At 43.0% G+C, this 26656-nt stretch overlaps 1 long non-coding RNA gene across 1 annotated transcript in view; it reads left to right on the top strand.

Moving 5' to 3' along the window:
- LOC308585174 overlaps positions 1–26656 on the top strand; it is a 345848-nt gene that overhangs the window by 211229 nt on the left and 107963 nt on the right. Inside the window, exons 5-6 of the long non-coding RNA XR_014007113.1 lie at positions 13523–13619; positions 14589–15035. This is a non-coding gene — a long non-coding RNA (uncharacterized lncRNA). The remainder of the gene's footprint in view (positions 1–13522; positions 13620–14588; positions 15036–26656) is intronic.

A 26656-nucleotide genomic window follows, 5' to 3' on the forward strand; every position in this document is an offset into this window, starting at 1 on the left:
TGCAAATATGCCCAGCTTTCCCAAGTTAAGTTATCAATATCTTGGCTTCAAATTCCCAGGGGACAAAAATGATGTTCCATTTGACTTTGCGGTTTTCAATAAGTAGTATTCTTCCAACACTTTTCAAGACAAATTTCTGGAACAATTTGAACAAAATGGATGGTTGAGGGAGCCTTGGGGAACCTCTGTGGCTGCTAATTGTTGACTTACTTTGAGCCTAAGGATTGCAGATTGCTATTGGCTAGGATGTTCTGATGTTTTAAGAGTCTAGTTATGCAATTGGGGAGAAAAGTTTTGCCATGTGTCAATGTTCATTTTTTAAAAATTACCCAGCTTTTAGTGATGACTTCTATTGACTTATTTTTGCATTTTTAAAAAAGTAGTACAGTATATTTGAGGGTTTCAGTGTATTTTTGTTCTGATATTTTCTTGCATGCCACCCTGAGATTTATTTATTTTTAAAGAAATGAAGCTAATTAATTTGCAGGAACCCATTTGAATGAATAAGGAGGGGCAAATTTGAACCTCACACTTCTCTGATAATTTGAAAATTCGTATAATGAAGATGAAATAAGAAGGTTCTTTTTAACCAGGTTAGACTGCTTGAAATATCTCTTCTACCTTCCACCTCTCCCATTTTCTCTCATCTCCTGCAACCACTAGTAATGTGTGTTTGACCTGATTGGTTTCCTTATATTTTAAAGAATAAAGGCTATCCAATCCAAAGTGATTTTTTCCATCTCCAGAAGAGTCTTTTCAATGGCCTCTCATCGAAAGGAATCAGAGTTAAGCAACATCCTCACTTTCAGTGAAGAAATAATCAGGAAAGTTAAACATAATGATTTCATGCCGAGACTATAGTGCAAACACATACTTAACCATCATTACATCATCTCCATATAATAACAGAAAACATCTGTATTGTGTACCGAAACAATACATGTTGCATTATAACTAGATAGGTGTTGAAGCATTTGTTCAGGGTGGTGGTTACTTGTGGTCTAGGAGAAGTGAATTTTTATTCACTTTGCAATTTTCACGCATAGCTAAAAACATAAATAAAAGTTTTAAGACCCTGTGTTTGCCATCAGACCACTCTTATTGCACACTGAAGCAGGCTTCAACAACGAAATCTGTATGCTGAAGAATAATACATTTCCAAAAACATGATACAACATGAGCTTTTTATTAGCTGAAACTTTGGTTCATTTGAGCTTATGAGCTGCACAGAATTGGTCTTAGGAAAATAGTTTCTACACACGGACTAGTGAGACTTAAGGCAATGAAAGGGTATCAGCTTACCTGTATTTTTCTGCTTCAAGTGCCCACTCCAAGCATAATGAAAGAATTAAAATAGAGGACATAAAACAGGAGTACTAAAACAATTATACAGGACTTGCCATGCCAACAAAGCAAAATGTTAGGTCCATAGGCTGCAACTTAACACCCACTTTTCTTGGAGTAAGGCCCATTTCATGTAATGGGATGTGAGTCTGAGTAGACATGCATAAGACTGGGCTGTTAGGTGAAATGTATAATCACAACTAATACCCTTTTAAACTTTGAATACAGAAAAGTAAATCACAAAATACATTCTGTTGATGGTGTTCATTTGTAATTATGCACCGTGTTTGGGAATTTTGGGGATGGATGTATCTGGTTTATTTTGCACTGGCTTTTAATGCCTTTATTTTTGTATTTTAATTGTGTGCCGCCTTGGGTGGATCACCACCACCATGTTAAAAGCAGCAGCACAAAAATATTTTAAATACATTTTTTGAAAAAGCTTCCTTTAGCTTAAGTAATCTAACTGGCTCATGTTTTATTAGCCTCGAGCATTTGGTTTATTGTGTAATTTGATTTCCCACCCAGGAATTTGCTAGTCTAGTCCACAATCCAGGCCCCATGTGGAAATGGGGACTCAGATTTCTGTCAGAATAATCTGCAAGAATGTGGGATTTTGGAAGGTACTTCAGTTAAACACACATCAATTGTACTGCTTTTTCACATACTCCAGTAGCCTTAAGAGTAGCCTCAAATGGCACAAACAGTGCTCAGTGGGTAGACAATAGCAAGGAACTATACACCAAATTACCCCAAACTGCAGGCTCTCAGACAGGTTTTTGGTTTTTGGGGAGGTGGAGAAGAGTGCTAGTTTGTCCATAGTATAGCAGAATTTGATATTCAGAAGTGAAATGGAAAGATTGCATGAAATATCTTCTTCTTTTTTGCAAGTTCAAATTGTATCTTTGAAGCCAGGAATGGGGAAGTATAACCCCAATTTTCTTGTTGGAACTGGTCAGTGATAGAACTGGTAGCTTTCTGTATAATAATTATCCCACATTCTTACAGCTAGTTGCATTGGGCCACTCTGTAATTAATTACAAAATTAATTTAGTAACTAATTATAATTTATATGGTAGCAATAATATGGGTTAGACCATTTATTAGGCTGAGGACCACATTCCCACATGGGTAACTTTTCAGTGGGCACACGCCAGTAATGGATGGGGTCAGGATCAAAATGTATGTGAGGTCAAAGGCAAAAGTATGTAGATGGATGCTGGATTAGATAGGCTTTTGGACTGATCTAGAAATGCTTTTCTTATGTTCTGAAGTAGGAGCCAGTTATCCTCACACAAGCTTCTCCATACAGTCAGAAACTTGGATTGCACAGCACTGAGATCTGGAGCACACAGAGCAGAGGTTTCCAACCTTTTTGAGTCCATGGCTCCCTTGACCAACTACATTCTTTGTGCCTACATTCTTTGAGGGGCTCAGGAGCCCAGTTATGTCACCCTTTGTTTGCAGAGCTGGTAACCTCTCACCCTTTTCCAACACCCTCCCTTGTGGAGAGTTCGCTCAGCTTCCTCTCCTCTCTGCTCTCCTTGGGAGTCCTCCAGGCAGTCACTGCTGCTGCCCCCTTCACCCCAAAGAGTGGTGCCTCCTCACACTGCCTCACAGGAACCTAGGACTTGTCTGTCCCTTCCCAACACCAAAGGCTGGCAGACTGGCTGGCTGGGCTCCCTTGCCCACTTGCTTGCTTACTCCGAGGCCACCTCAGCTCCTGGCAACCAGCACCTGCTGACCAGCCCCAGAGACACCATTCACCTGGGGAGCTTGTAAGGTAATGGGACCCCTGACCATTAGATCCAGCCATGGACAACTCTGGGGTTGTGGCGCTCATCTCGCTTTATTGGCTGAGGGAACCGGCGTACAGTTTCCAGGTCATGCGGCCAGCATGACTAAGCCACTTCTGGCAAACTAGAGCTGCGCACAGGAACACCATTTACCTTCCCGCCAGAGCGGTCCCCATTTATCTACTTGCACTTTGTGCTTTCAAACTGCTAGGTTGGCAGGAGCAGGGACCAAGCAATGGGAGCTCCCCCCCCCCCCGCTGTCGCGGGGATTTGAACTGCCGACCTTCTGATCGGCAAGCCCTAGGCTTTGTGGTTTAACCCACAGCGCCACCCGCGTCCCTGGGGAGCTTGTAGCTAGGGCAACAAACAACCACATAAGCCTTTGGGAGGTAGAGACGTGAGAAGGCATCAGAGGAGGGAGGGAAAGAAAGAGGGACAGAGGCCAGTGTTACCCTGACCATCATTCAAGGCATGCGAGGGTGAAAACCACTGACATAGAGGATCATTCATGAGTCCAGCCATCAGACATCTTAGAGAACAGCAGAGCTGGCCAGGCATGGAATTATAAGTAATGGGGCACAAGGTGTATAGTCCCACTCTACCCTCCATGCATTAGACCTATGTGTGGAGGGTACTGAGTGAGTAGAGCTCAGGTCATAGTCACTTGCCCAGGAATGTTAGTTTGATGAGGTTGTTGACTCTTGACTTCCTTTAGAGAACTATCAGTCCCAGGATAGTGAAATGTTGTGATCCTAGCTTAAGTCTACAGCACACACTCTGAGTAAAATCAGTTCCATTGCTGCAAATGCTACGGAAATGCAAGCCCACTGTAGACAACTGAGTTATCCTTATTATTTTTATGGTAGTGATTCAATATTTTTTGTTGCCATCCCCTGAGATGGGGATTCGGCAAACTGCTGGGAGCATCAGCATTTCTGAAACGTTTTATTTCTCTGGAGATCATCTCTGCTATCTTTCTAAATTCTGTTCTCTTTTTTTCCTACATGACTCCTACTTTATTTAATAGGGGAAAGAAATCTGAGTGCCTGAGGTATTCAGATGTGGAGGTATGCATGAGAGGTGGTGAGGAGGTTAGAAATGTCCAAATATTAGATTTCTGAGCTTCATACTTATCTATTTTCTAAAAAGGCTTGCTTGAATATTTCAGCAGAGACCAGAAAATCAAAATGCTATGCATAACATATGAAATTACAGCAGGCCCAAATTGCATCTAATTTATTGGATGTGAGATACTTTGTTTGTAAGGCAGGAATACGTATATGTTGGAAATGTATCATTTATAATGACCTTCCTGCGTCTCCTAACATCTTTCCCATGACTGTAAAGACACAGGATATTTTGGGATTACCAGAACATATCCATGCAAATTATACAATGAAATCCTGATGTTGTACACAGACCATGAGCAGGCACAAAGTTATAAACATAGCATGTCATTTATTAAATTTATCCAGTGAACCTACTGTGACTGAGCAGGCAATAGCAGAAGCTTTGGGGGGTGGGGTGGGCTTTTGTGTGCTGTAACCCCAGTGAAAATGGTGAAAAAACATACTTTCTTCTGACATCCAAATCAGTCCACTGTGTCCAAAGTGTTACAAATTCACATCTATAGAGAGAAATCCATGCAGGAAGAATTAAAGCACAGTCTTTGGACTATTTACGCCAGAGTAATATCATTGCAGTCAGCAGACATACTGTAGCAGAGACTGTTGTTCAAAGATTACTTTTTTTGATATGGCTATTCTATATGGAAGGGGAAAGAGATGTAGGATTTTTATACTCAACTCACATGATTTATGTGTTGTTAAAAACAAAACAAAACAGGAAGGAAGGAAAGAAATAACAACTTACTGAATATGGAAGGTATCAATGGAGATTATAAATTTTATATATATATATATATATATATATATATATATATATATATATATATATATATATATATATGCCTCTGTAGATTGTTTGTAAAGTCTTTATGTTCCTGTCCCGAGTAAGGAAAAGTTCATGCTGTATTACCCCAACTTAGGTAACCCTTAGGATAATTTTTTAAGCAGCGGGAAACAGGACTGTCTGGCTGAGTAGATAATGATATCAGCTGCTTCCTTCCAAAACAACAGGTGCTTTGGCATCAAAATGTATATCATCATACTGAGATGATGACATCAGATCATACTTCAGCCTAATTGTGAACCACCTCCATTAATCCTCGAATAATTCAATGTTTTTATGAGTGCTGCAAGGTGAACCATGAATTTGAGAGGTGCTTTCTTACTCGGCACAGAGGGTTAAAAAATTACACTGTCTCCCGACATTAAATACAAAGTTTGCATGGATAGTAAATAGTAGTTAAGTTGTGTTGGAAACATCTGAGATAATATATAATTAGGATTAAATTGAAATAAGATTTCTCTGTCAAGCTCTGTTTGGAATGAGCCAGAATGGTTGGCAATAGAGAAGGGGGAGGAAGAGAAAAAGCCCCGGTTTGTCCTTTAAAATATGGGAAAGATAATAAGACTGCAACATATTGGTATTGCTGACCAAATGTGGGAATATTAACAAAACAAAATGTATATGTAGCTATTTTAAGGAATGTGCTACATGCTTACAAGGAAGTAAGGTCTATTGGACACCCTGGGGCTTAATTATGCATAGGATTACATTGCAGATAATGTGTAAAGAATTATAATTTCTATCCCAGGTTTCCCATTTATTTTATAAGAGGGAACCAATATTCGAGCACCTGGAACAAGGCAGGAATAAAACAAGCAGACCGCATTACTAATAGGGTTCCAGCAAGAATGCTCTGTTGTTTGTCTCTGGCATTAGGCATTGAGAAGCCCACTGCTGCTGAATATGGGTCTTGGATTAGCTATCATGGGTAAGAGAGCTTTTGGTAGACAAAGATCTTTCTAAAAAGCCCCAGCCACAACTTTGGGTGATATCCAACATAAGTCATCTTTAAAATTGAAGTCAATGGACTTGGAGTGAAATCCATTTCTGTCCATGAGTCAACCCAAAGTATGACATAGGTTAGAGGTCACTCATTCAAAACATATTAAATAAAAATTCAAATATTTGATATTTGTGTTAGGGCACCCACCTTGAATATACCAATACTTTGATATTTCTCAGCACTTTAAAATGCATCTTACCTAAAGCTCATTATGGCCACCCCACCCCCCTTTACCTAACAAGTATTCATTCATTGCAAGCACATCTTTAATGGGCTTCTTTATTATGGTCTCAAGATTGAACAACAGATTGCACATCTTTTGATTTGGTATTATAAAAAATAAGTAGGCAGAACTGAATGAGAATTAACTGAGTTCCTAGGGTAGAGGAGCAGGGAAGCATAACAAATAAAAGATTATGTTCTTCTGCCTTTAATTTTAAAATATAATACTGACCTTCTTTAAAACAGATGCTATCTCCATGAGCCAGATGTCTCTCTAAGCAAATTAGTTATAAGAAATACATCCAAGGACACGGCCATTTAAGGATCAATAAATTATTCATCTGTCATTTGTTATTGTGCAAGGCTGATGCTGACGTCTTTGACATGAACGAAAGAGTCACCGTCCACTGTGATGGCATTAAGAATTTAAGAGGGGTGTATTCAGGGGAAAAAAACCTAAACTAAAAGGGAAGTGGCTTGAGGAATTGCTGTTTATCACCACATACATATACACACCTTAATTATTCATAGCACAGCCACTTAAAAAGCCCACGCTCCCTTATGTAAGTTGTGCAAAAGGAGAGAGAGAGAGAAGTTAGAGCCAACCTGGTCAGTTCTGCTCCATATTCAAAGAAAGGAACAGCTGTACAGTGGCTCCTAAGGTGCTGATTTTCAGTGAGCCAATGAAGAGCAATTTGTTTATTAAGTTCATTGAACACGAGTTTTATCTTCTGTAAGTAAAAAGTCATCCTAGGATTGTTTTGTGGGCTTCAGTTGTAACATTTGGATGACCATATGGAACTCTTAGAGGCGCCGTGGGACCATGCAGCTATGAAATCTGATCACTATCTCCCCAGTGACAGCTGGAGCCTTTACACCATCAGAAAATTTTCAGACTTCTAATTTGTCATAACTACCTCCTGTGGAAAGGAAATATGTTATGTAGTCAGAGGCAGGAATTTGACACTACGTAACTACAGTTGTTGGCTTCCTTTTCTTTTCTTTGCATTTCAACTTCAAATGATGTCCTCGGCACATCTTAAGCCTTGCTTGCACCTGAAAGAAAACGCACACCAAGGAACTACAAAATAAAAACCCCACACCCATGTGGGGGTCTTGTAAAATCACGGCCAATTCTTTTCAGGAGTTCTTTTAGCAAAATAGATTTATTTGATGCTGAAGGGAGATAAAAGGATCTCTCTGAGATCCCATTAACAAAATCACTGACATGAATGCCAAAGTTTTTTTCCCTGTGTGGTTTTTTTTTTAAGAAAACCTTTTTTATGCCTTGGTTTGGTGCTGCAGTTTTGTATATGGAGGTCTATATGTGTATTGGAAGACAAGCTTCATACACTGTCACATGGAATGAACATATAGATCTGTATATGTTTGCTGTGATAACAACCTCCCATCACAAAATTCCATTGGGCGCATAATATACAGTGCTGAGATGCTTTCAATTTTACAACAGCAGACCTTTTGGTATAGGAGTAAACACTACAGTTAATATAAACAGACTTTTATACATTTAAATATAAGCCTTTCCTCTCCATATAGAAGAAGAGTTTGGATTTGATATCCCGCTTTATCACTACCCAAAGGAGTCTCAAAGTGGCTAACATTCTCCTTTCCCTTCCTCCCCCACAACAAACACTCTGTGAGGTGAGTGGGGCTGAGAGACTTCAGAGAAGTGTGACTAGCCCAAGGTCACCCAGCAGCTGCATGTGGAGGTGAGGGGAATCAAACCCGGTTCACCAGATTACGAGTCCACCGCTCTTAACCACTATACCACACTGACTCTCAGAGAGCAAAACTGAACTCATCAGGAGAGCAAAACTGAACTCATCATTTCATAATGCATGCAGGCCTTCACATAACATGAGCACCCAACAAGTTTCCATTAGGTGCCCTTTCATCATGCAAAGCTGGGTTAGCGTGTAAACCAGCCCCTTGTTCTAGTTGCTTTGTGTCAACTGGCCTTATGGATATGGATTTTCAGATGTTAGTGTGGGGGTAGGGAACCTATGACCTTCCAGAAAAGATATTACTGTCCTGCACTCCCTTCAGTCCCAACCACTATCACCTGTCAGGAATGACAAGGTTGGTAGTTTAGCAACACTTGAAAGATCACAGGTTCTCTACCTCAGTATTAAGATTTTGGACCATCTCAATGAATACTACTTATGAATGTGTTTTGTTGCTGTTGTTGTTGGAATGATAAATATCTTTGAAAAATCATATTTAAGCACAGAATACTAAGATATCAACTTACAAAATGAGTAGATAAAATATATGATAAACCGGGGAAGACTCTTCGAGGAATGTTTAAACAAGCATGGGGATTGTATTTGATTGTTGGAAAAGATACAACAAATGGAGAAGATTGCGAAGAAAATCTGACCAAAGAAAAACTGTCAGGGGAAAATAATCACTGTCTTCCAGTATCAAAAATATGAAGGAGCAGATAATTGCTCACATTACCAGAAATGATAAAAGACTTTCCATTAAAAAGCAATGAGGAAAGACCGCGCCTAACCCTAGGAATAAGGAAAGAGACTACAGGAATAGCATCATGCTATGTAACAACCTGCCACCAGCTCTGAAATGGACAATAATGACAAATGGACACATGGGATGAAACCTCAAACACACTGTGAAATGTTATCCTGGGCAGATGCTTAGTATATATTATCTAGCATTGACAGATACCCAAGGTTTATGTTTCTCTACACTTTCGCAGCTCAGTATGGCAATAAAATGTTTTGGTTTAAGAACTGTAGCCCCTATGTCCTGTCTCTCTCTCTCTCTCCCTCCCTCCCCCCCCCCATCATCTTCCCTGTGAAAAGCAAATGGTAGTCTTTAGCTTGGCCTTAGAAAGTGTCTGCAGGTCTGTATTTTTTATTCCCAATAGTTCAGGTGTCCAACTGATCTAGGGCACTAGCTCCAGAGAAGAAAGCAATCATAATTTATCCATCTTGGAAAATGTTGGATTTTCTTGCTGATTTTCATTATTATTGAATCTCCCAGGTCTCAATTAGCTCCCAAGTTCCAAAATCTTATGCTGGACACTTGGTACTACTCACTTTGGAATGTAGCAATAATGGAGAAAATTATGCATAATTTGAGATTTTGACACTTTTAATATGATTTGATTTATTACATATACAATGGAGCATCATTTCTAAGACAACTCTCACCACAAGCCTGACAAATCTGGAACTATTCTTGATAATCAAATAACACTAATATTCTTTTATTGGACTTTCTTCTTCACCTTTGGTGATCACTCGTGACTGAGTAAGATTGTCTTCCATGAACAGTGGGTCCATAAGTGACTGTGGAGGCCGATTTTGGATCCACACATCCTTCCACAGTGGGGACATAGGTTTCTGGGTAGGAGTTGATCACGGTGAGGGTTTGCAAAATGTGCCTTCCTCTTAGCACATTTCTCCCTTTCATCCTGAGTTTCAGCATCTTCACAGTCCATGACACCTTTGGTAAAGGCTGTTCTCCAATTGGAGTGCTCACAGGCAAGTGTTTCCCAGTTGTTGGTGTTCCTACTACATTTTAAAAAATGATTTGCCTTGAGAGAGTATTTAAACCTCTTTTGTTGACCACCAGCATTACGCTTTCCATTTTAAAGTTCGGGATAGAATAGTTGCTTTGGAAGACAATAATCAGGCATCCACACAACATGACCAGTCCAACGAAGCTGATGTTGAAGAATCATTGCTTCAACACTGATGATCTTTCCTCCTTCCAGTATACTGGCATTAGTTCATCTGTCTTCCCAAGTGATGTGTAAAAATTTTCAGAGACACCATTGATGGAATCTTTCGAGAAGTTGGAGATGGCTATTATAAGTGGTCCATGTTTCACAAGCATACAGTAAGGCTGGTAGTATAATAGCTTTCTAAACAAGCATTTTGGTTTCCCTGTGAATGTTCCAGTCCTCAAACACTGCACTTCATTCAGGAGAAAGCTGCACTCGCAGAGCTCAGGCAGTGCTGGATTTTGGCATCAATGCTGACCCTTGTGGAAAGATAACTGCCCAGGTAGGAGAAGGGAACACATTCCAACATTACACCATTAAGTTGGATTTGTGGCGCTGCAGAAGGGTTGTTTTGTGCTTGTTGGTGCAGCACTTGGGTTTTTTGGATGTTGAGCGATTGACCAAGCTTTGTGTAAGTTTCTGTGAAGGTATTTAGGATGGTTTGGAGGTCATCCTCTGACTATGCACACACTGTGTTGTCATCAGCATAATGAAGCTCTATGTCAGAAGTTATGGTAACCTTACCCTTTGCTTTCAGCCTACTCGGATTAAAGAGCTTTCCATCTGTTCAATATATGATTTCTATTCCTGTGGGGATTTTCCCTTTGACAAAGTGTAGGATCAGGGTGATGATCCTATTGTAGCTGCTGAGGTCCCCTCACAAATTCCACAAAAACAACTTAGAGTTGAGCTTGCAGTATCTCCAAATCTGGAAGAGTTGTGTATAGCTATTAACCAAATGAAAAACAACAAAGCCAGTGGACCTGGTCATCATGCAATTAATCTCACAAGTAGTTTGCCACCCGCCCCCACTCCAGTCAACCCAGGCATTGGAGGTAAACTCTGTAGCAAAGGCGTGGATAAGTAAAATTTCTACAGTAGATGCAAGCAGTTATGCAGGCCTGTGGACGAAAAAAGCATTGCAAGTGCTTGAACATGTAACACTACTTTGACTTGGCCAAACAACAATAGAAGAAGCTTTCCATTCCTTTCTGAACTGAAGGCTTAGGAAGATATAATTGAAACGTTGAGAGCATGAGTCAGTTTCCCTTGAATGGCAACGCACCAACTGGCTCCACTGGGAGCAGAATTAGAAGCTCAATATTTTTTAATTAATTATGCATGAGATAAAGATACAATTAGTCCCATTTCATTGCTATTGGCAGCTGGCCCCAGAATGTTTTTTAATAGCATCAGGGCAAAGTAGAAAGTTTGAAACAGCCAGGCAGCTATTGTTGGAAATGAATCCCAGGTAGTCAGGTTATGGTTTAACAGTAGCTGTGTATTGTAATCAAAGATGCCTCTCTTTCTTTTTCCATGCTCATTGCCTATAGCGTACATCATGGGAAGGAAACCTGCACTTCATTATCTGTATCCGACAATCGTATAATTTAAGCTGACTGGGCTTTCTAAGTATGCCTTTCAGTTTAATTTGTATCAGATGAAGTCATTTACCAGTTGTGAGAACATCATGTTAGAATTTCCTGCAATTCTGAGAAATGCTTGCTTAAGTTAATCATCCCCCACCCAGTAGCTTTTGTGCTATTCCCCCCACTCAACTCATGCAGAATTCTTCATGTGGCAAAATTAACAGAGATATGTTTATCAGTAGCTATTAGGCATGACAGTAGGTAGTTTGGATCCATTGCTCCGTGTCCGCTTCTCTGGAGCAGCAGAAAACAACCTTTCTCCCTCCTCTATACGACATCCTTTTATATATTTGAACATGGCTATCATATCACCCCTTAACTTCCTCTTCTCCAGGCTAAACATGCCCAGCTCCCTTAGCCGTTCCTCATAAGGCATCGTTTCCAGACCTTTGGCCATTTTGGTTGCCCTCCTCTGGACACGTTCCAGTTTGTCAGTGTCCTTCTTGAACTGTGGTGCCCAGAACTGGACACAGTACTCCAGGTGAGGTCTGACCAGAGCAGAATACAGTGGCACTATTACTTCCCTTGATCTAGATACTATACTCCTATTGATGCAGCCCAGAATTGCATTGGCTTTTTTAGCTGCCGCGTCACACTGTTGGCTCATGTCAAGTTTGTGGTCAACCAAGACTCCTAGATCCTTTTCACATGTACTGCTCTCAAGCCAGGTGTCACCCATCTTGTATTTGTGCCTCTCATTTTTTTTGCCCAAGTGCAATACTTTACATTTCTCCCTGTTAAAGTTCATCTTGTTTGTTTTGGCCCAGTTCTCTAATCTGTCAAGGTCGTTTTGAAGTGTGATCCTGTCCTCTGGGGTGTTAGCCACCCCTCCCAGTTTGGTGTCATCTGCAAATTTGATCAGGATGCCCTTGAGTCCATCATCCAAGTCGTTGATAAAGATGTTGAATAAGACCGGGCCCAAGACAGAACCCTGTGGCACCCCACTAGTCACTCTTCTCCAGGATGAAGAGGAACCATTGATGAACACCCTTTGGGTTTGGTCAGTCAGCCAGTTACAAATCCACTGAGTGGTAGCATAGTCAATTCCGCATTTTACCAGCTTCTTTACAAGAATATCATGGGGCACCTTGTCAAATGCCTTGCTGAAATCAAGGTAGGCTACATCCACTGCGTTCCCTTCATCTACCAGGCTTGTAATTCTGTCAAAAAACGAGATCAGGTTAGTCTGACATGACTTATTTTTCAGAAATCCATGCTGAAAAAGTTAGTTTCCATCCAAGTTGAAATCCATCCAAGTTAGTTTCACTTTTCGCAGAGAGTGAGAGAGATGTGTCTGAGTTCGGGTGGAACTTTTTGCTTGTAAATAAACGCTGTTAGAGAGAAAGAACAGTGTGTGGACTTTTCCTTCCATCTTCTCACATGGAGGCAACCGCTGCTCAACTCTGCTACTGCCTGAAGACATTCTGCACAGAGGTTTTGCGCAGAGGAAACATACCGGACAGGCAGATATTCCACAGTATCATCATCATCATTATTACCCCCATCCTCTAACACCTTGCCAGCAGCCCCAACCATCCAGCATCTTCCACCTGAGGCAGCTCCCTCATTCTATGCAATGGCCAGGGCTAGTCAGGCTTCCACATTCTGGGGACAATGACAAGGGAGGCACATAGCCTTACAGCCTTGTTTGTGTGCTTTAGAGATGCATTTCGTTGGCCACAGTGGACAATGCAATGCAGGGCTGGGTCTTTGGATCTTTGGTCTGCACAATTGAGCTTAAATGGTTTTACAAGCTATTCTCTATGGCTTGCATCCAATGGCTGAGCAAGTAGAAAGCAGTGTCTATAACCAATCTTTCCCTTCCTCTTGGAGCTCCTTGCACCCTTTCCAAACAGAGTAGTCTTGTGTCTCAGGGAGGTGCTGTGCAAAGGGGAAAATGCCCAAAATTGGGTGGCGAAATCTTGTACAGAACTGCAGTGTTTATTGAGGAACTGATTCATTAAACCTCTCCTCTCACACACAGGAGAGCAGGTCTTTTCTAAGATGACCGAGCAAGAGAAAGAGAGAGAACCATAACATAAGTGAGAAAATAAGAAGGCTTCAAACCAGGGATAAAACATGTAAGTAAAAAGAAAGCATTTCTGCACACCATCCAGTTAAACTATGGAATTCATTCCCATATGAAGAAGCAATGATAACCAAATTAGATGGTTTTAAGAGAGAATTAGACAAATTAATGGAAGCTAAGGCTATAAATAAGGGACGTGGGTGGCGCTGTGGTCTAAACCACAGAGCCTAGGACTTGCCGATCAGAAGGTTGGCGGTTTGAATCCCCGCGACGGGGTGAGCTCCCGTTGCTCGGTCCCTGCTTCTGCCAACCTAGCAGTTCGAAAGCACGCCAAAGTGCAAGTAGATAAATAGGTACCGCTCCGGCGGGAAGGTAAACGGCATTTCCGTTTGCTGCTCTGGCTCGCCAGAAGCGGCTCAGTCATGCTGGCCACATGACCCAGAAAATGTACGCCGGCTCCCTTGGCCAGTAAAGCGAGATGAGCGCCGCAACCCCAGAGTCGGTTATGACTGGACCTAATGGTCAGGGGTCCCTTTACCTTTACCCAAGGCTATAAATAGCTATAAGCCACAATGGTTATGCTCTACATTCACTGCTAGGGTGGTATACTTCCGAATGGCCATTGCTGGCAAGTGAGGAGAATGCTGTGGCACTCTTGACCTGCTTTCGGACTTCCCATAGGAATTTGGTTGGCCACTGTCAGAACAGGATGCTGGGCTACGTGGGCTGTTGGCCTGAACCAGTAAGCTTTCCTTACTTCCTTATGTAGAACACTTCAGTGGAAGGGATAAAATGCCGAGTGCTTTCTTTTTTACTTTACAACTTTTAAAGGGCCAAAATAATATGACTTGATGCCCCCTCAACATCCTCAGCAAGTATTATTTTCATAGAATCATAGAACTGTAGGGCTGGAAGGAACCCCTAGGGTGATTAGTTCAACCCCCTGAAGCAAACGCAAACCAAAATGTGCTGGCCATTTTATACATTCTATTAAGATTTCCTGTTGTCTTTGTCCATGGAGTTTTCTTGGCAGGGATACTGGAGTGGCTTGCCGGTTCCTGCTTACTTTCTTGGGCTCCATGATCACTGCAGATGGTGACAGCAGCCACGAAATTAAAAGATGCCTGATTCTTGGGAGAAACGCAATGACAAACCTAGACAGCATCTTAAAAAGCAGAGACATCCCCTTGCCAACAAAGGTCTGTATAGTTAAAATTATGGTTTTCCCAGTAGTGATGTATGGAAGTGAGAGCTGGACCATAAAGAAGGCTGATCACTGAAGAATTGATGCTTTTGAATTATGGTGCTGGAGGAGACTCTTGAGAGTCCCATGGAAGGCAAGATCAGACCTATCCATTCTTAAGGAAATCAGCCCTGAGTGCTCACTGGAAGAACAGATCGTGAAGCTGAGGCTCCAATACTTTGGCCACCTCATGAGAAGCCTTGACTCCCTGGAAAAGACCCTGATGTTGGGAAAGATGGAGGGCACAAGGAGAAGGGGACGACAGAGGACGAGATGGTTGGATAGTGTTCTCGAAGCTACCAGCATGAGTTTGACCAAACTGCGGGAGGCAGTGGAAGACAGAAGTGCCTGGCGTGCTCTGGTCCATGGGGTCATGAAGAGTCGGACACGACTAAACGACTAAACAACAAAACAACAACAACAACATTAAGATTTCCTAGTTATTTCTGCACTGATTTGAGGTCTTGCCTCCTTTTCGGCTGCTACAGTAAAGATGTTCATTATCTTAGAGCAAAAGATGTATGCATTGTTTGTTGTATTTATGTGCAAGTTTGAACACCAACTGTAATCATGCTTACCCTGAAGGAATCCACTTTGAGCTAAACAGAACTTACACCCTGGTAAGCATGCTTAGGAGTGCAGACTTAATTGATTAATCAACCAAGATGTATTTAACAGGCTGGTAGCCCTAATTACTGAGCATACATTGGGAACTTTAATGAGCACCTTAAACCATATAAACATTTCTCTTGACACATGGAAATAGGTGTAAGTGAGGCTTCCCTTCAAAATTTATTTAATGGATTGTAGAGAATGAGTTGGTTTTATGTTTGGCTATCCAGGATATGACAACAAATTCTCTCTCTCTCTCTCTCTCTTTGGCTATTTGTCCAACTACAACAGATGGGCTCAGTCGAGGAAACCAATGGCAAGGAAGAGACTTCAGTACTGTAGTGTGGGAAAAACTGCAACATACTAGGCTGAACCAGAAGTGGGAAAATGCATTAAATAAATAGTTTTTATAATTATGCTTTGTTAGGTTCTATGAAGAGACATGAATTGGGCCTTTGTGTGCTAGATTCTACAGACAAAATGCAATAGCTTTAGTTAAAGAATCTATTTAAAAGTTACCAAGAGTTCCCCATAGCCAAAGAATGTTTGGCTTCTATAAGATGCGACTAAAATACCCATCAATTGGAATATGTAAGGAGGTAGTCTATTTATACACCAATTCTTCTAGCTGCACTAGATACAGCCAGCCTTGTTTGTTATGCTCCTGGACCTCACCTCTGATTCAAGGTGATCTACCCTTCAGGCAGTATACAGAGCTTAGTTTCAGTGGTTCATGTGTAGCATGTTCCCTCAAGCCACTCTTGAAAACAGCCCAGATAAGGGCGACAGAAACTGAGATGGGTCCATGTCCATTGTTCAAATTCTTATCACTGAAATTTCACATTGACACGGTGGAACTGAAAAGAAATATTACAAATGGCTGCTCGGTTTAGTTATGGGTAAACTGACCCTACTATAATTCATAATCTCCTTTCCAAATTACAAATCCAATGCTATAAACTCAGCTGTAGGCTCTCTGTTATGCGATTTCAGAGTATCGTCACATTTTTGTACCAAACATCTTGCAAATGTGACGTGCATTCAAGGCAACAAAGTTATGTGTCACAACACATCCAAATGACCAAAAGGACTAATGGTGGGTTATATCTGGGTGGATGAGGAGCTGTGGAGGGACTGCTTAGAGGAGTAATGTTGCTAGAGGTCTTGTTTGCCCTGTGAAAATGATCAATAAACCATTAATAAACACAAGGAACTAAAGAAAGTATTGTTTTCTGATCATGTCCAGAAATTGCTTGCTGATGATAGTTTCTGATGTTTTGACAACTGAAGCCAACCTACTCCTAACACTGTACTGAGGCTCTCAATACTGGTGCAGAGGTTTGTAATGAGAGTGCCAACAGCACCTGTATTGGGAGCTCTTAATCTATTGAGAGCTCTTCATGGACAGTTCAACACTGAAGTTTACATATTATTTATCAGAAGCATAATCATACTGTCATAATATATTACCAGCACAAATACTTGGGACTAGCAGTATTAAGGCAGACACACAAAGGTATGTATTCTTTTTCAAGCAACATTCAGTCCATGCTGCCTTGCTTTGATTACACTGAAAAGTGGCTTAGCAAGAAGGAAGAACTTGAGGATTCTAGTGACACAACAGGTTTTTGCCTTTCCCATCCTCTCATCTTACCCACCTACTGCTCTCCTTTTTGTCACCATTTCTTCACCAATTTTCAGAAGAGAATGGGAGGGAATAGTGGCAGCCCTAATCCTTCTCACTTGACTTTTGTTTCCATTGGCCTTAATTAACCTCTCCCTGGGCTCATAAAATATGTGATTATAATGTTTTAAAAGAAAGTCCCTTATTTACACACCAGGCAGGGGTTGGTTTTCTTCTTCTGTTTTTGTAACTCCTCAAAACCTGTTTCTTACCGCTTTGAATGCAATATTGTATGCCAATCCTGGTAATTTATCCCATATCTCTATTTCCCCCTTGGGTGGAATTGAATTATTCTAATACCATGTAATTGTTTTTCATTTCCTGCGTCTTACTTTGTTGTTGCTGTTCTGGTGGTGGTTGCTCACAGATGTTTCAGCTTGTGAAAAGGAGAGGCCTTCTTCAGATGTGAAAGTCGTGGTAGCCACTCTGCACCGCTCAATACTTCATTAATAATAATAATAATAATAATAATAATAATAATAATAATAATAATTTATTATTTATACCCCGCCCAACTGGCTGGGTTTCCCCAGCCACTCTGGGCGGCTTCCAAAAAAAATATTAAAGTACTGTGATACATCAAACATTAAAAGCTTCCCTAAACAGGGCTGCCTTCAGATGTCTTCTAAAAGTCTGGTAGTTGTTGTTCTCTTTGACATCTGGTGGGAGGGCGTTCCACAGGGAGGGCGCCACTACTGAGAAGGCCCACTGCCTGGTTCCCTGTAACTTGGCTTCTCGCAGTGAGGGAACCGCCAGAAGGCCCTCGGTGCTGGACCTCAGTGTCCGGGTAGAACGATGGGGGTGGAGACGCTCCTTCAGGTATACTGGACCGAGGCCGTTTAGGGCTTTAAAGGTCAGCACCAACACTTTGAATTGTGCTCGGAAACGTACTGGGAGCCAATGTAGGTCTTTCAAGACCGGTGTTATATGGTCTCGGCGGCCACTCCCAGTCACCAGTCTGGCTGCTGCATTCTGGATTAGTTGTAGTTTCCGGGTCACCTTCAAAGGTAGCCCCATGTAGAGCGCATTGCAGTAGTCCAAGCGGGAGATAACCAGAGCATGCACCACTCTGGCGAGGCAGTCCGCGGGCAGATAGGGTCTCAGCCTACGTACCAGATGGAGCTGGTACACAGCTGCCCTGGACACGGATTTAACCTGTGCCTCCAAAATGACTCCCAGGCTGCGCACCTGGTCCTTCAGGGGCACAGTTACCCCATTCAGGACCAGGGAATCCTCCAAACCTGCCCGCCTCCTGTCACCCAGAAACAGTACTTCTGTCTTGTCAGGATTCAATCTCAATCTGTTTGCCGCCATCCATCCTCCAACCGCCTCCAGACACTCACACAGGACCGTCACTGCCTTCACTGGTTCTGATTTAAAAGAGAGGTAGAGCTGGGTATCATCCGCATACTGATGGACACCCAGGCCAAACCCCCTGATGATCTCTCCCGGCGGCTGCATGTAGATGTTGAAAAGCATGGGGGAGAGGACAGAACCTTGAGGCACCCCACAAGTGAGAGCCCAGGGGTCTGAACACTCATCCCCCACCACCACTTTCTGAACACGGCCCAGGAGGAAGGAGCGGAACCACTGTATGACAGTACCCCCAGCTCCCAGCCCCTCAAGACGGTCCAGAAGGATGTTATGGTCGATGGTATCAAATGCCGCTGGGAGATCCAGCAGAACTAGGAAACAGCTCTCACCTTTGTCCCTAACCCGCCGGAGATCATCAACCAGTGCGACTGTGATGGCCTGGGATTCCGAGTCTGAGAGTGAACCGGAGGAATCCCAGCCGGCACAGGAGTCCCCGCCTCCAGGGCCGGCTGAACTGGGGCAAGGCCTAGATGCTGAGGAGCCTGCACCTGTGCCAGATCCTCAGGGGCAGGCACCAGGTGAGACCATTCTGGCCCCAGAGGTGCTGGAGGACTCAGTGGCTACAGGCGAGCCTCCCCCGGGGCCCAGTAACCCTTCAGCCTCTCCTGAACTGCAGAGGCTTAGGGCAGAGAGGCGAAGGGAACTGGTCTCTCCCAGGAGGAGTGCTCGCCTTAAGGCCAGGAGAGGCGGGGCTCCTGGGGGCCGGGACCGCCCCCGGCCTTAGAAGAAGATAAAGGTCAGGCAGCCCGGTCCCAGGTTGCAGGAGCAACATCGTTGTGGAGTACCTGCTTTACCCACACCTAGATCTGCACTCCCAGTGTGCCTGTTCCTCGACCGGCTTCCTGCTCCTGACTCTCCGGTGTTCCTGTTCCTCGCCCGGCTGCCCGCTGCTGACCCACCAGTGTTCCTGTTCCTTGCCTGGCTCCCTGCTTCTGCTCTACCAGTGTTCCTGTTACCCGCCTGGCTTCCTGCTGCTGCCCTACCAGCGTTCCTGCTCCCCCGCCCGGCTCCCTGTTTCGGACCTCTTGTCTCATCTAGTGATCGTCTACCCTGCTAGTGACTCTGGACTGAACTTCGGCTACGGTATTAGTACCTCCCCCCCCCCGGGACCAGCACAGCGACCAAGGCAGTTTCAGTCCTGTGATGATGCCTGAATCCTGACTGGAAGGGATCCAAATGGTCCGCTTCTTCCAGGCGTGCCCGGAGTTGTTCAGCAACCACTCGCTCAATCACCTTGCTCAAGAATGGAAGATTTGAGACTGAGCGATAGTTGGCCATTGTGGCCGCATCTAAAGATGGTTTTTTAAGAAGCGGTTTAATAACCGGCTCTTTCAGCGGGTCTGGGAAGGCTCCCTCACAGAGGGAAGCATTCACCACCCCACGAAGCCCATTGCCCAGCCCTTCCCGGCTAGCTTTTATAAGCCAGGATGGGCAAGGATCAAGGAGACAGGTGGTTGGTTTCACTCGTCCAAGCAGCCTGTCCATATCCTCGGAGGTAACAGATTGGAATTGATCCCACGCAATTTGACTAGACAGGACTCTAGCACTCTCCCGCCCCGGCCCTGCTCCCACGGTGGCGTCTACCTCTTCCCGAATCTGAGCGACTTTATCTGCAAAAAACTTTGCAAAATCATTGCAGGAGATCATGTGGCCCGTACTGGGCCCCGATGTAGCAGGTGGTTCCGCTAAATTGCGGACCACCTGAAAAAGTCTCCTGCTGCTGTTTGCTGCAGATGCAATAGAGGCGGTGAAGAAAGTCTTCTTCGCCATCACTACCGCTACTTGGTAGGCTCGACATTGAGCTCTAACCTGTGTCCGGTCAGCTTCAGAATGGGTCACCCGCCACCGGCACTCTAGCCGTCTCAACGATTGTTTCATTGTCCTCAGATCCGTGGAAAACCATGGGGCTGTCCAGGCTCCATGCAATCGGAGAGGGCGCTTTGGAGCCAAACAGTCAATAGCCCTGGTTAACTCCACATTCCAGCGGGCCACCAGGGAATCAGCTGAAAGGCCATCAACATGGGATAAAGCATCCCCTACCAATCTCTGGAAACCATTTGGATCCATTAAGTGGCGGGGGCGGACCATCCGAATCGGTCCCACCTCCCTGCAGAGGGGAAGGGTCGTGGAGAAGTCAAGTTGCACCAGGAAGTGGTCTGACCATGGCACTTCTTTTGTTTTGCTTTTACTTAGTGTCAGAACACCAACATCCATGGAGGTAAACACCAGGTCCAAGGCATGTCCACGGCTATGGGTTGAGCCAAACTTATTCAGGGACAGCCCCATGGAGGCCATGCTTTCCACGAAGTCCCGAGCGGCCCCTTGTAAGGTCGTGTCAGCATGGATATTAAAATCCCCTAGGACAACCAAACTAGGTGTCTCCAGGAGAACATCCGCCACGACCTGAAGCAGCTCGGGCAGGGAATCCTTGGTGCAGCAGGGAGGTCGGTACACCAAAAGGAATCCTGTACTGCCCCTATTGCCCAACTTCCAGAACATGCACTCAGAGAACTGGGTCTTCCCAATAGGACGCCTGGTGCAAACTAATGACTTCCTAAAAATCACTGCAACCCCCCCCCTCCCCACCCACAAGGCCTGGGTTGCTGTGCGTAAGAGAAACCTGGTGGACAAGCAACAGCAAGAACAGGCCCATCTGCTTCATCCAACCAAGTCTCTGTTACACATGCCAGGTCAAATCCTCCATCCATGATCAAGTCATGGATGGCAGTGGTCTTATGAATCATTGACCTGGCATTGCACAGCAGCACCTTCAGGTTATGTGGGTATCCCTTGCTGATTCTAGTATCCGTCCGGTCAGGACCAGACCTGGAGGGCAATTTGTTCCCTGCTTCCAACCTAATATATCTCACAGAGTTTTTATGACTATGAATTAGGGGTGGTGCATGTATTTTACCTCAAGCTCCTTGGAAAAACAAAGTAAGACTCTCAGGTGCCATTCAGGAAAGCTACCCACCACCCAGGTGAAGAGAGGGCTACCGATAATTGATATGCCAGAATATTTACCATTTGGTAAATGGTTGGTAGGGATGTGGCCGGGATTAGATTTTACTTTCATTTTAATGGGGGAGAGGGACATGCTTTGTATGTATAAAACCTTGAATTCAATACATTGAGTCCTAGGTTAAATAATTCAAAGTAGTACAACTAGGAAATCTTTCTGAGTCTTTGGAGAACTGGTCCCAGTTAGAATATACTGCAATGGGATTGGTGGACATATGGGCTGATTTGATATAAAGCAGCACTATAAATCCACAGAATGTTGCAGCATCCTGTGCACATCACCTTCAGGATTATGCCTGGACTCATTCCCAGGGCTGCCATTTGTGAAGCTCCTAAATGGGCCCTGAGAGAGAAACCAGCCCAGCCATTGCCTTCCTCCAGAGAAGAATCTGATGATGAACTGCAGCCTGCTATAGCGGCATCAGTAAAAGTCAGTGGCAAGGCTCCTTTCAATGATTCCAATAGCTCTGGATTGCAGAAGAAAATAGCTATTTCAAACCATTGATGGTGGGTGGTCACCCACAGTAGTGCAGCTGCAACCTGTTGTGTGACCCAGCATTGGCGTAACTCAGAAGTCTCAAAGGGAAGCTTAGACACTTGCATTTTGAGATTGGTCTAATCTTCTGGAATGTAATAGAAGAAGTTTGTTTTTGAACCTACAAAAAAATAGAGGAAAAAATAGTGAGATTTAACTTATTGCATGCTGTGTTCCTACTGTAAAGATAATATGCGGTACTTTATTGTAACGACATTAACTCACTTCTAGCATTTTGTTAAATCCTTTCTCCTAATCTGGTTTTGCAATGATCAATGAATGTCTCTCTACAATCAAGCTATTCATATCCTCAAAGAATTCCAACATGTCAAACATGATCCTTGCCTTCCTGGAAAACTGATGAATGTCATTAATCAAGCTTTCATTTCCCAAATATTCCCACACTTGGCCCTGTGAAAATAGTGCACAGAAATTTCTTTTCAGAGGTTGGCAGCATTTTATTTTATTTTATTTTCCTGAATAACAAAAGTTTATTACAGGCATACAGGTTGAGGTTTTTTTGGACTTTTTCCAATAACAAAGTTATGTTCCAGTCCTCAAGGATATCTTTTAAATTCAAGAAGCCCCAAAGAACCAACAACCACTTTATAAAACTTCCACTTCAAATTCATTTAGCACAGTGGGATGCCTGTTGTCTTAAGAGGACAATTTAGCAGTTTTTAAAACCCTTTAACAAATAACTGAAGGAGTACACAGGCACATTAAATTGTCCATTAATTAGTTATGAAAAAATAAAATGGATGAACCCCTTCAAGCTCTATGTAGCATTAAAAACACACAAAAAACCAACAACTTCACAGGTTACTATATATGTCCATATAAAGCCCTTTGCTCTCTTTCCGCCAATATACCTATGCCTAGTCTACATCTAAGAATAGCAAGTAAATATAACGCAATGCCAGATTTTTAAGAATGTCAAAGATATGATAGACACTTCAGAGTTTGAGCCAAGGTTTTGGAACACAGTGTTAAGACCCATGTGTATTAACTTTATAAAAAGATCTTCTGTCAAATTAGATGTGAGGCAATAGAAGCAATATTGGGGTAGGTAGGTGGATATATTTATTCTAGCTTTCAAGACATAGGATGATGTTTAACCTGTGGGCGGAGGGAAATACTTTACGTGTATGGAAAATGTGTAACATATATGGAAGATACTGGGGGTATCTTCCATATATGTTACACAATCCAATCCAGAGTCACTCTAGCAGGAAGGAAGGTGAGAGACACATTTTTCCTTCCCCAGAGTGAGATCTTCCCCCTATCCCAATGGTCTTCCTCAATGATCCCAATGGGAAGGAAAATAATTATGGTAGCTCACCCTCCCCTCCCCCCAATTTAGGGGACATGTTGGAGGAACAGTAAATCGACCAGTGGCATGCACTTAGAAGACTTCATTTTCCTCCTCTCCATCAACAGAGCACCAAGGTGGAGAAGGGATCATCATGGTTGTTTCTCAGCTGCAAGGAGGATGCCATGGCTGGTAGGGCTCCTGCTCCAGCCCTGGATCTTCATCTCCACTCATGTAAGGGGAGATTCATTCTCTCCTTTAGCCCTTGGGATACTCTTCCAGGGTCCATAGGATTATAGCCTAAATATTTCACAAATATTGCTACTGCTAAAGAGCAGTTGATAGATAATATATGCAATAAACCAACCCTCATGTGTATATTCTAGGTAAAGGTAAAGGTACCCCTGATTGTTAGGTCCAGTCGTAGACAACTTTGCGGTTGCACGCTTATCTCGCTCTATAGGCCGAGGGAGCCGGCGTTTGTCCACAGACAGCTTCCGGGTCATGTGGCCAGCATGGCTAAGCCGCTTCTGGTGATCCAGAGCAGCGCCCAGAAACGCCGTTTACCTTCCCTCTGAAGCGGTACCTATTTATCTACTTGCACTTTGATGTGCTTTCAAACTGCTAGGTTGGCAGGAGCAGGGACCGAACAACGGGAGCTCACCCCGTCACAGGGATTTGAACCACTAACCTTCTGATCGGCAAGCCCGAGGCTCTGTGGTTTAGACCACAGCGCCACCCAAGTCTCTGTGTATATTCTACATAAGTACAATTACAGCAATAGTTATTTTAAGTTCCCTGATAGTTTTAACAGCACAATCCTAAAATGGTGTGCGCAAGTGAAATCTGAAGGCTGTAATATCACCTTATCCCTACTGGCATGAGCTGACAGGCAGGAAGTGATGATGCAGAACGTATCTGCATTCCAATGTTCCTTCTTCAGCTTTAAAATGTTTATGTGTTCCCTTCCAATTGGGAACAAGGAGGGCTCACACCTGAGTCATCAGTGATTACTGGACAACACCACTGGTACCAAATGGTCAGTCAGGTTGTTGAGGCAAGTACCTGTATGCACACACATTACACTTGTGCTGAGGAAACTGCCCTCTCTGTCAATATATAAAGCCGTATAAACAACTTGAGATCAGATCAACCAAAAGACCACCTGCCCCAGTACACACCTGTAGGATCGCTTAGCTCATCTGGGAAAAAGTTACTCAGGACGCTGCACTCAGCATGAAACTATGTTTGTAGTGACCCATCAAAATGTCTTAAGACTTGCTAAAATATGGTGTCTTCCATTGCTACACCAGCACAAAATGTGGTCTTATTTTGACAGTATGAAATCTTATTGCTAAAGATTTGTATCAGGGTATTCTTTTAAAAGGTTTTGCTGTGCTACGTGCAGAGAATGGAATGCAGAACTGATGATTGGATAGTTATCAGGAGGTAAGTTGTCTTCAGTTGTCTTCCAGTAACAAAGTAGTGCTTCTGAGGTTAAAAAAAAGAAAAAGACTTTAAAATTGTTTGAAAGATATCCTAAGCAATGCTGAAATCATCACCTAATCCAATGCATTCATATGGAAACAGACAGCTTCATGGTAGATTGAAGAGAATGACCTCAGCGGCTATAAATCAAAACTCAAGGCTGAGTTATGGCAACAAGGAAGCTGCAAAAACATCACTGTTCACCTGCTATACCTCAGCAAATATCTGGCAAAGATTGGGGGATATTAGCCTTGTTAAGCTTGTAGAGGATCATTTGTTTTCCTGATGCCTGGGTTGAAAGGAGAGTTGCTCAAGCAAGACAAATACATTTGATAGCCACCTGTTGTGAGAGAAGCCAAACACATCTTTAAAACATTTGAGGCAAGGGCCCTATTATTTTGCTGTTACCTCTGATGGCATGTGATGATTTAGGGTGCTTTTGCACAGTAACCTCTCAGCGCCTTGGCATGCAACCTGGTAAAATGAGAAGGCTTCATAGTGTCAACCATTTTCCGGGTACTGCGCATGGAATCCCAAGCCAGTGAACCCATCCCTAGTGCAGAAGTACAAAAAAAGAAATGGGTTCTAGCCTTCAATGGACCTGTAGGAGTTACATATTATCTTCCTCCAGGCATTCACTGTACCATTCAAAGGGCAGGTGTTGACAAAAGCAGGTCTCATGGTGTCCTTCAGCATTTTTGACAAATTAACATTGCCCATTACTGCTTTGTAGCAATGCTGGCACAGCTTAGATCCACAGGCAGCAGTTCTTCTCAAACCTGGTGCCCTCCGTATATTTCTGACTACAGCTCACCACATCCTTAACTATTGACCATCCTGATAGGAACTTGGAGCCCTACAAATTGGTCTCACTAATATTGAATCGTGGTTTATTTATATAGTATCCCATGAGTTATAACATCAACAGCAACATCTGGTGTGGTGTGGCAGCACCCTCCTGACACTGGTGTTGCTGCAGTTTACCTGGACAGATCTGGGCCAGGTCAGGGGTGCATGTGCTGAAGTACTGGCACTCCCATGGGTCTGCACACTTTAACCTCCCTGCCACCTGGCCCCACCCCTGCTTAAGTAAGCTGTGGTGTTGGTACCAGTGTACACATAATTTCAGGCACCTGCCAATACAGCAAGAATATAGAACTTACTTTCAAGTAAGTTCCTAGCCTCCTTAATCTCTCATAAACCTGCCTCCTGTTCCAATCCGCAGTCAGTTTCCAAGCTTCTGAAGACAGTTGAGTAGATTGCATGTAGGGACTAGTTTAGACTTAAATATGTATAATATTAAGCGTTGATTAAGTGCTTTCTTTGATTAAGTACTGCAAACACAATGACACTTACTATTGGTACTACTGTCATTATTGCTGTTGATGTTAATTACTCAAAGGTCTCCAAGTAACTTGTAGCACTGTTAGAAACACAAATTCTATACTATTACATAACAACCACTCTGCTATAACATAAAACAGAACAACAAAAGTAGTTGTGCATAGGACCGGTCTTTAATGCTGATTGAAAGTCCTAATAAACATAAAGGGACTTAGTTCCAAATAAATTGCACAGTAAATCTTAGTAATTTTTACCTGCCTACATTTTTTTTGGTCCTAGTTTAAGGTCTATTTGGAGCTGAATATATATTAACAAATATGCATAGTTTTTGAAACTTATCAGAATATTTGTGAATTACTTATATATTTCCATACAGGGAATTGTTAAAAATAGTAAGACTATAAGCCCATAGGTATTAAGTAAGTGCTTCTGTCATGTTAGAACAGTTGTAGTTAATATAGCCATAATCCCAACCA

The sequence above is a fragment of the Podarcis bocagei genome (genome assembly GCF_964188305.1).
Source record: "Podarcis bocagei genome assembly, chromosome: 4".
In the NCBI taxonomy this organism is placed as follows: domain Eukaryota; kingdom Metazoa; phylum Chordata; class Lepidosauria; order Squamata; family Lacertidae; genus Podarcis; species Podarcis bocagei.